The sequence below is a fragment of the Narcine bancroftii genome, chromosome 11, assembly GCF_036971445.1.
Source record: "Narcine bancroftii isolate sNarBan1 chromosome 11, sNarBan1.hap1, whole genome shotgun sequence".
NCBI classification, from domain to species: Eukaryota; Metazoa; Chordata; class Chondrichthyes; order Torpediniformes; family Narcinidae; genus Narcine; species Narcine bancroftii.
In genome coordinates, this window is record NC_091479.1 from 102,079,956 (window position 1) to 102,089,819 (window position 9,864).

Here is a 9,864-nt window from a genome sequence, read left to right on the forward strand (position 1 = left end):
ACATGGAAAGAGGCCCTTCAGCCCAATGTGTCTGTGCTGACCAAATTGTCCATCTGATGTCATCCCGTTTCCCTTAGTAAATATCTGAAATCCCCTTCATACAACCTTCCTCTCATCTTAAGCCCCCACTGCAAGAAATAATTTCTGACGATCTATCCTGCCTAATCCCCCCCCCCCCCCACCCCCAGTCTCCTTTGCTTCAGGGAAAACCAACCTAGGTTTAAGACATAGGAGCAGAAATAGGCTATTCAGCCCATCAAGTCTGCCCTGCCATTCAATCATGAGCTGATGCATTTTCCCACTCCACCCCACTGCCCATCCTAATGGTCTGGCCACCAGAACTGCCTGTGGCAACAAATTCCACAGATTTACCATCCTCTGGGTGAAGAAATCCCTCCACATCTCTGTTCTAAGTGGATGCCCTTCAATCCTGAAGATGTGCCCTCTTGTCCTAGACTCTTCCATCTTGGGAAACAACCTGTCTACATCTACATGTCCATATCTTTCAACATTCTAAATGAGATCCCCGCCCCCCCCCCCCCACCCTTCTCCTAAATTCCAATGAGCTCAGGCCAAGAACTGTCAAACACTCATCAAATAATAACCGTTTAATTCCCAGAATCATCCCGGTGAACCTCCTTTCAACCCTCTCCAACATCAGCATAACTTTTCTTAAATGAGGAGCCCAAAATTGCTCACAATTCTCACCTGTGCCTTACAAAGCCTTAACATCACATCCCTGCTCTTAGATTCTATTTCTTGTGAAGTGAACGCCAGCTCTTCATTTGCCTTCTTCACCCTGACTCAACCTGCAAATTTACCTTCAAGCGATTCTGCACAAGGACTCCCAGGTCCCTTTGCATCTTGATGTTATTAATTTTTCTCCCCATTTAAAAAAGTCTGCCCAATTTTTTTTCCACCAAAGGGCACTGTATTTAATTTGCCATTTCTCTGCCCATTCTCCTAATCTGTCCAGATCCTTCTGCAGCCTCCCTGATTCCTCTACACTACCTGCTCCTCCACCTACCTTCATATCATTTGCAAACTTGGCTTCAACAACCACTTATTCCACAATCCAAAATATTAATATACAACATAAAAAGAAGTGGCTCCAACACCGATCCCTGTGGAACACCACTAGCAACTGGCAACCAGAATATGATTCCAACTCCCTGCCAATCAGCCAATGCTTCACCCATGCTAGTACGTTTCCTGTTATACCATGAGCTCTCAGAGAGATGAGGACCCAACACAGATATGGAAAAAAATACATGGGTTTGTGGTATAATGGGGTCACTGGCAGGGAGAGCAGTTATTTCCCAACCCTAAATCCCCTCCAGAAAGTGATGGTGAGGCCCATCCTGTGATCACAGTAGATCACATTGATGGGAAGAGAGGGTGACCACAGTGAATGTCTCGCCCCTCTTATGATCCTATGGATTGACCTCCGATCCACTTCTCTGCAGCAACCGTACCCCACTGTGATGCAGCTGGCAGGACACACTTGATAGAGATCCTGGAGAAGGTTGATATAATGGCCAGTAGTCTTGCCTGCTTCAGTTTTCTCAGTCGCTGTTGGTCCTTCCTGAAAATGAGATGTTACCGTGCAGCAACTCTAAATTAAATTAAATATTTCCTCTTCAAGATACTTCCTAACCTGGTGAATAATTCCAGAATTTTGTGATGTAAGTATTAAAAAAAAGGACTCCTTTTGTTATTATCCATTTTTAAAGGATGACATTTGAAATGATCATGTGAGTTCATTGTTCCCACAATATATTTGAATGTGTTTCATCTTTGTTTGGCAAGACTTGTTTTCAAGCAGCGATGAATATTTTTGCAGCTCTAATCAAAAAAAAAGGATGTGGGAATTTTGGAATCACTTCAGCACGCAGGATTAAATAGTTCTCTGTGTGGGATTTTGGAAAGGAACCTGCGCCTCTTCTCCCCAGTTTTGCACTCTTTTGAAGAAAGTGAAGGTGAAACCAAGAATAGGTGTGCCGCTGGAGAGTGTCCACAGGCTGTCCCCCAGAGTGAAGGACTCAAAGCCCTTCGTTTCTTCCTCAACAACATCACCACCACCCTCCTCCGCCTGGCAGAACTTGTCCTCACCCTCAATAATTTCTCCTTTGACTCATCCCACTTCCTCCACGTCAAAGGAGTAACCATGGGTACCCGCTGGGCCCCAGCTATGTCTCCCTTTTTGTTGGCTATGTGGAGTAATGCATACTGCGAGCCTCTCAACTCTCTGTTCTCTGCCTTGGGGGTTTTCTTTCATTATTTTTTATCATGTCACAGTATCAGGCCCTTCCAGCCCATGCCGCCCAATTACGTCCAATTGTGCAATACCCCTGGTAAGTTTTGAACAGTGGGAGAATGTACAAATTCCTCACAGACAGCATGGGATTCAAACCCAGGTTGTTGGCGCTGTAACAGCGTTGAGCTGACTGCTATGCTAACCATGTCACCCATATTCTACAGATTAGTGGAGAAACAGGACACAACTGAAGACCAATCCTAACCCTGGTTCCCAAATTTGTTCAAATAATGAAAGAACAGCATCACTGACCGTTGGGTGAATCGCGGTACTGGAGCTGCTAATAAATGCAATTGTCTTCCTGGGCTGATGGGGTTTTTTTAAATTTATTTTTCACACTATGAGCCACATTAATCAAAATACACACAAACATTTCCCTCTTGAATATACTCAGTGGCATTTTCTCCCCTCCCCTCCCTCCTTCCCACCCCTCTCCAAACCCATTAAACATTCAACATATACAATACATTAAACCCATTAAACAATGTCATCACACAATGAAAATAAACAAGAAAATTGTGTCATCTACTTTTACACACTGGATCAGGTCATTTCATCTTCTTCTCATTCTATCATTTTAGGGGGTGGAGGTCCGCGGTAGGCCCTCTCTGTGTGTTCCATGTACGGTTCCCAAATTTGTTTAAATAATGTGACTTTATTTTTTAAATTATATGTTATTTTTTCCAATGGAATACATTTATTCATTTCCATGTACCATTGCTGTATTCTCAGGCTCTCTTCTGATTTCCAAGTTGACATTATAAATTTTTTTGCTACAGCTAAGGCTATCATAATAAATCTTTTTTGTGCTTCATCCAGTTTGAGGCCTAATTCTTTACTTCTTATATTACTTAGAAGAAAGATCTCTGGATTTTTTGATATGTTGCATTTTGTGATTTTATTTAATACCTGATTTAGATCTTCCCAAAACTTTTCCACTTTATCACATGCCCAAATTGCATGTACTGTTGTTCCCGTTTCCTTCTTACAGCGAAAACATCTATCTGATAATGTTGGGTCCCATTTATTTAACTTTTGGGGTGTGATATATAGCCTGTGTAACCAATTATATTGTATCATGCGTAACCTCGTGTTTATTGTATTTCTCATAGTTCTGGAGCATAGCTTTTCCCATATTTCATTTTTTATCTTTATGTTTAGATCTTTTTTCCCACTTTTGTTTGGGTTTATAGCGTATTTCATCATTTTCTTTCTCTTGCAGCTTAATGTACATGTTTGTTATAAATCTTTTAATTATCATTGTGTCTGTAATCACATATTCAAAGCTGCTTCCTTCTGGTAACCTCAGTCTGTTTCCCAATTTGTCCTTCAAGTAGGTTTTCAGTTGGTGGTATGCAAACATTGTACCATGAGTTATTCCATATTTGTACTTCATTTGTTCAAATGATAATAAATTATTTCCCAAAAAACTATTTTCTTTTCTTTTAATCCCTTTTCTCTCCCATTCTCTAAAGGAAAGGTTATCTATTGTGAAAGGAATTAGTTGATTTTGCGTCAATAATTTTGGTAGTTGGTAATTTGTTTTTTTTTCCTTTCTACGTGAATCTTCTTCCAAATGTTGAGCAGATGGTGCAGTACTGGTGAACTTCTATATTGCACCAGTTTTTCATCCCACTTATAAAGTATATGTTCTGGAACCTTCTCCCCTATTTTATCTAGCTCTATCTTGGTCCAATCTGGTTTTTCCCTTGTTTGATAAAAATCTGATAGATATCTTAATTGTGCTGCTCTATAATAATTTTTAAAGTTTGGTAGCTGCAAACCACCTTGTTTGTACCATTCTGTTAATTTATCTAGCGCTATCCTCGGTTTCCCCCCTTTCCATAAGAATTTCCTTATTATTCTCTTTAGTTCATTGAAGAATTTCTCTGTTAAGGGAATTGGTAACAATTGAAATAGGTATTGTATCCTTGGAAGACATTCATTTTAATGCAATTTACCCTCCCTATCAGTGTTAGTGGCAATTCTTTCCAATGTTCTAAGTCATCCTGTAATTTCTTCATTAATGGCTGATAATTTAATTTGTAAAGGTGGCCTAAATTATTATCTAATCTAATACCTAGGTATCGGATTGCTTGTGTTTGCCATTTAAATGGTGATTCTTTTTCAAACTCTGTGTAATCCACATTATTCATTGCCATCGCTTCACTTTTATTTGCGTTGATCTTGTACCCCGATATTTCTCCATATTCCTTCAATTTCTTATGTAATTCTTTTATTGATATTTCTGGTTCTTTTATGTATACTATGATTTATTTCAAAGTACATTTTAATTTGGCGTTCAATAAACTCTCTAAATTGCTGCCTTTTAAGTAGCATGGAGTTTAACCTCCATCTATATGTACTTGGTGGGATGTCCTCCAGTTCTATTGCTAATAACAGGGTTGAATGATCAGATAACAATCTAGCTTTATATTCCATTTTCCTAACTCTCCCTTGGATATGGGCCGACAACAGGAACAGGTCAATCCTTGAGTATGTTTTATGTCTACTTGAATAATATGAGTATTCCTTCTCCTTTGGGTGTTGCCTCCTCCATATATCCAAAAGTTGCATTTCCTGCATTGATTTAACCATAAATTTGGCTACTTTGTTCTTTCTTCTAGTCTTTTGTCCAGTTTTATCCATCTTTGGGTCCAAATTAAGGTTAAAATCCCCTCCTATCAATATATTCCCTTGCATATCTACAATCTTCAAAAAAATATCTAGCATAAACTTTTGATCCTCTTCATTAGGTGCATATATATTGACCAAATTCCAGAATTCTAAATATATCTGACACTTTATCATTACATATCTCCCTGCTGGATCTATTTCCTCCTCTATTTTGATTGGTACATTTTTATTGATTAATATAGCTACACCTCTGGCTTTTGAATTATTTGATGCTGCTGTTACATGCCCTACCTAGTCTCTCTTTAATTTGTTATGTTCCACTTCAGTTAGATGTGTTTCCTGCACGAATGCTATATCTATTTTTTCTTTTTTTAGTAAATTTAATAGCCTCTTCCTTTTGATTTGGTTATGTATTCCATTAATATTTATAGTCATATTGTTCAACATGGCCATCTCATATCCTGTTTACACCTCATTTCTGCTTCCTCACCACCACCTTTCACCTTTTCCCCATTTTCATCTCTCAGTTTTCCTTTTTTGAACTCAATGTATGACAACACTTCTAAAACATAAAATACTTCAACCACTCCCACATCTAAAATTCCCTTAATCCCAAGTGTCCCTCCCCCCCGAGTCATTCTTTGTCCCTTGCCAGGCAACCACAACTCCCTTCTCCATTCGGATTGTGAACCTGTTCACAAGTGTCAACTGATTTCGCAGTGACTGTTATTCTCTCCCACCCAACCTCCTCCAGAAAATACTTTTATCTTCACATTAAAACAAAGCTCCCCCTCTTTTCTCCTCTTTTTTCCCCCTTCTCCCTTACTTCTCTTCTTTAGTTCTTACTTATACATTATTTTTACATCTTTATATGTAGTTTGTCGTCATTCTTCGTTCTTGTTACATTTCTTCATCTTTCTTTCTGTCCTGCAGGCTGTGATAGTACAGATTCCATCACCAATGTGTCTATGTACAGATTGTAGTGTAGGATGACTGTGATTGGCTGAGAGTGTAGCCACACCTACTGGCAGGACTTAAAGGTTTGATCCTAGCCAGTCCAGGTCATTCTGGACTGGTCGACCAACTTGTGATATGTTCCAGTCTTTTAGTTAATAAAAGCCTTGGTTTGGATCAACAAGTCTTTGGTTCTTTCAATGCGCTCTATACAGGCGTTCTGCAATTCTCGTGCTTTCTCCGGATCTGAGAACAGTCTGTTTTGCTCCCCCGGGATAACTATTTTAAGCACCACTTAATATCTTAACATAAATTTATAGCCTTTTTTCCATAAGATCGATTTTGCTGCGTTAAACTCCTTCCTCTTCTTTAAGAGTTCAAAACTTATATCTGGGTAAAAAATATTTTTTTGACCCTTGTACTCCAATGGTTTTTTGTCTTCTCTAATTTTATTCCTTGCCTGCTCCAGTATATTTTCTCTTGTCATGTGTCTCAAAAATTTTACTAAAACGGATTGAGGTTTTTGTTGTGACTGTGGTTTCAGGGCTAGTGTTCTGTGTACTCTTTCTATTTTCATTCCTTCCTGCATTTCTGGCATTCCCAGGACTTTTGGGATCCATTCTTTTATAAATTCATTCATATTTTTGCCTTCTTCATCTTCCTTTAGGCCCACTATCTTTATATTGTTTTGCCTACTATAGTTTTCCATTATATCCATCTTCTGAGCTAACAACTCCTGTGTTTCTTTAACTTTTTTGTCACTTTCTTCCAATTTTCTTTTTAAGTCGTTCACTACAGCCATTTCTTGTTCTTCCACATTTTCTAATCTTTTGGGCTGATGATCTTTGAACTCAGAGTTACAGCACGGAGACAGGCCCTTCCGGCTCATGAGCCCCCACCACCCAAATACACCCATATGCCCAATTAACGCAATGACCCCGTACAACTTTGGAATGTGGGAGGAAACCAGAGCATCAAGGGGAAGCCCATGTACACATGGTATTGTGTGGGAAGGGAAAAGTTTAGTGGGTTCAAAGAGTAACGAGTCTAGACACAGAAAGGATCTTTATTAAAACATCTGCAAAGGGATTGCAACAGGGATAACACACACTAGTACTCTCAATCACACAACACAGTATAATCAGTCACATCGGACTGAACACTACTGATACTAGCAACTGAGTACTGACTTATAACAACCAAGGGTTACAATACACTACCCCTGTTCCTTGTCTAATGTGGGAATGGCTTCAATGCCATCTAACAGCCCCAATCCCCGTGTAGTGCGCACCTTACCAGCGACTCTTCCAACGTTGCCCACAGTTTGCAACCTGGAGTGGAGCAGGGTTCGTCTCAGAACCGAAGAGTTACTGTATGTGGAGGATCCAGCCCAAGTAATCACCAGGTGTTTAAAGGGACCAATGGTCAGGTGTGCACCAATGGATGGGCAGAGTCCAACCTTGATTGGCAGTTGATGTGACCTCCAATAGGTTCCAGACAGAAAGGTCACGTGACCCTCCACAATCCACACTACACAAGGGGAGAAAGCACTAGATTCGGGGTCACTGGTGCTGAATTAGCATTGAACTAATGGGGATGCCAACCATTCCCTCTCGATAATGATAAGTTTATTGTCATACACCTATGTGCGATGTACATATACACTGTTCATTCTTACATGCTGCAGCTGAACAGATGTTTTGTGTTAAAAAAAACCCAACTCTAATGGTATCCATTAAATTCCCAAATGTAAAACAATAAAAATATATGATAATAAATATTCACAGTTGCAGTAGTTCAAGAAAACAAAGCAGCATATAGGCAGCATGGTCGTTGCGAGGTTACTCCAGTGCCAGTGCCCCAGGGTTTAATCCAGCGTTGCCTGCGAGGAGTTTGTACATTCTCCCCATGTCTGCTTGGTTTCAAAACATGCGGGGTTGTAGGTGAATTTGGGTGTAATTGGGGAGCATGGGTTTAAATGGCTGGAGTTGGCTTCTACCGTGCTGTAAATGAAACAAAAGTAGCACAGTTGGATCTTACCGTAGTTTAGGGTGAGGGTTTTTTGTTTTTAGACACGGGCTCATCTGGCCCATGAGCCCTTTCCACCCCAATTACACCCAATTCACCTACAACCCCTGTACATTTTGAAGGGTGGGAAGAAACCCATGGGAGGAGAATGTGCAAATTCCTTACAACAGACACCACCAGATTCGAACCCAGGTTGCTGTAACAGCATCATTCTGACCACTACACTGACTGTGCTGCCCTTGAGCAAGGGAAGGTACAAGAGTCTGATAACTGTCCTTGAACCAAGAGGTGCTAGACTTCAGGCATGTGTACCTTCTGCCTGAAGGTAGCTGTGATCGGGGGGGGGGGGGGGGGGGGGGGTCCTTTATGATGTTGCCTGCCTTCTTGAGGTGTCTTTCCAGCTAAAGCCAGTGGGCGTCTTTCACGGCTGAAATCAGCAAGGTTGTCCTGGTTTCCCAGCCATTGCTCACACTCCTGGAATGTAAGTGGCATTTCTGGTCCGCAACCATAGCAACCAGCCATCGGATGCCTGCTGCTGGGAGAAGCAGGTGTCATGAAGAACATCACTGACTGGATGTTGTGAAGCTACCTGCTCCTTAATTTGTCTTGAAAATAATCTGAGTGAAAAGATCCTTTCTCACCATTACGCTGACCTCTTCACACAAGCTATCAGCTATGGTGGCCTTCACATTCCATCCACCCACCAACCTTCTTGTTAAATGCTAAATCTCCCAGCCCAGAACCACCAAAAGATCCCCAAAAACATCACTTTTTCCTTCATGTGAATATTCATTGACTTATCCTTTTATATGTCTCCTTTTCTCATGTCTCACAGCGCATTGTCCTAACTTAATTTACACTGCAATAATTTACACTACAATAGCGTGTCTGTGTGGCTGCAGCAAGTAGATACTTCAGCGCTTCTATATACTGTATTTATGTGTATGACAATAAACTCTCATCACTGCAATTGGGGAGGGGGTGAAATTCCCCACCCAATTTGGGCGGCACGGGTGGCGTAGTGGTTAGCACAATGCCTTTACACCGTCAATGATCGGGACCAGGGTTCACACTTTCTGTAAGGAGTTTGTACGTTCTCCCCGTGTCTGTGTGGGTATCCTCCGGGGGGTCCGATTTCTTCCCACTGTTCAAAATTTTCCGGAGGCAATTGGGTGTAAATTGGACAGCATGGGCTCGTGGGCCGGAAGGGCCTGTTACCGTGATGTATGTCTGTAGGTCTACACTTAAAAATGGAAAACTGAGGATTATAGATGTGAGGTAGGAAAGGGTTAGATTAATCATGGAGTAGGTTTACATAGGTCAGCACAACATTATGGGCCAAAAGGCCTGCACTGTTCTGTTCTATGTTGTATATTCAACGTCCAACATAGAAAGGGCAGCACATATGTGCTCTTGTCCACAAATGTTGCCATGTGCACTCCCAACGTGCAGATTTTTGTTGTGATGTGGTCCGCGATACCTTGTTGAGAGATTTGGATTTCGGTGGAAGGAGTTGGAATCCTTTCATAGTTAAGCAGTCTTCCCCTGATTCCTGGCACAGCCTGCCTTGCCAAGGAGAACATAGTCTGTTATTTTTGGAAACCTTCCCCTTAAACATATTGAACCAGTTGGGAAATTTAAAATGCTTCTCTGAGTTTAATCCTCTGAACTATGCTGTGAATGTTAATAAAACAGATTCCTTTGATCATAGACTGCAGGTCTGCAGAGTAGATATTGGGCTTTGAATGTCGAATTTGGAACTTGGGTTAGAAACTGTTCCAGTTAAATCCTTTGCATTCCACACAGTGGTCTCAGATGCAGGCGAGTTGGTACAGTATTGAAACACCTGCTTCTGAGAGTTCAGATTGATAGTTCATAGAACATTCCAGCACAGTACCCTTCGACCCACAATGTTGTGCTGACCTAAG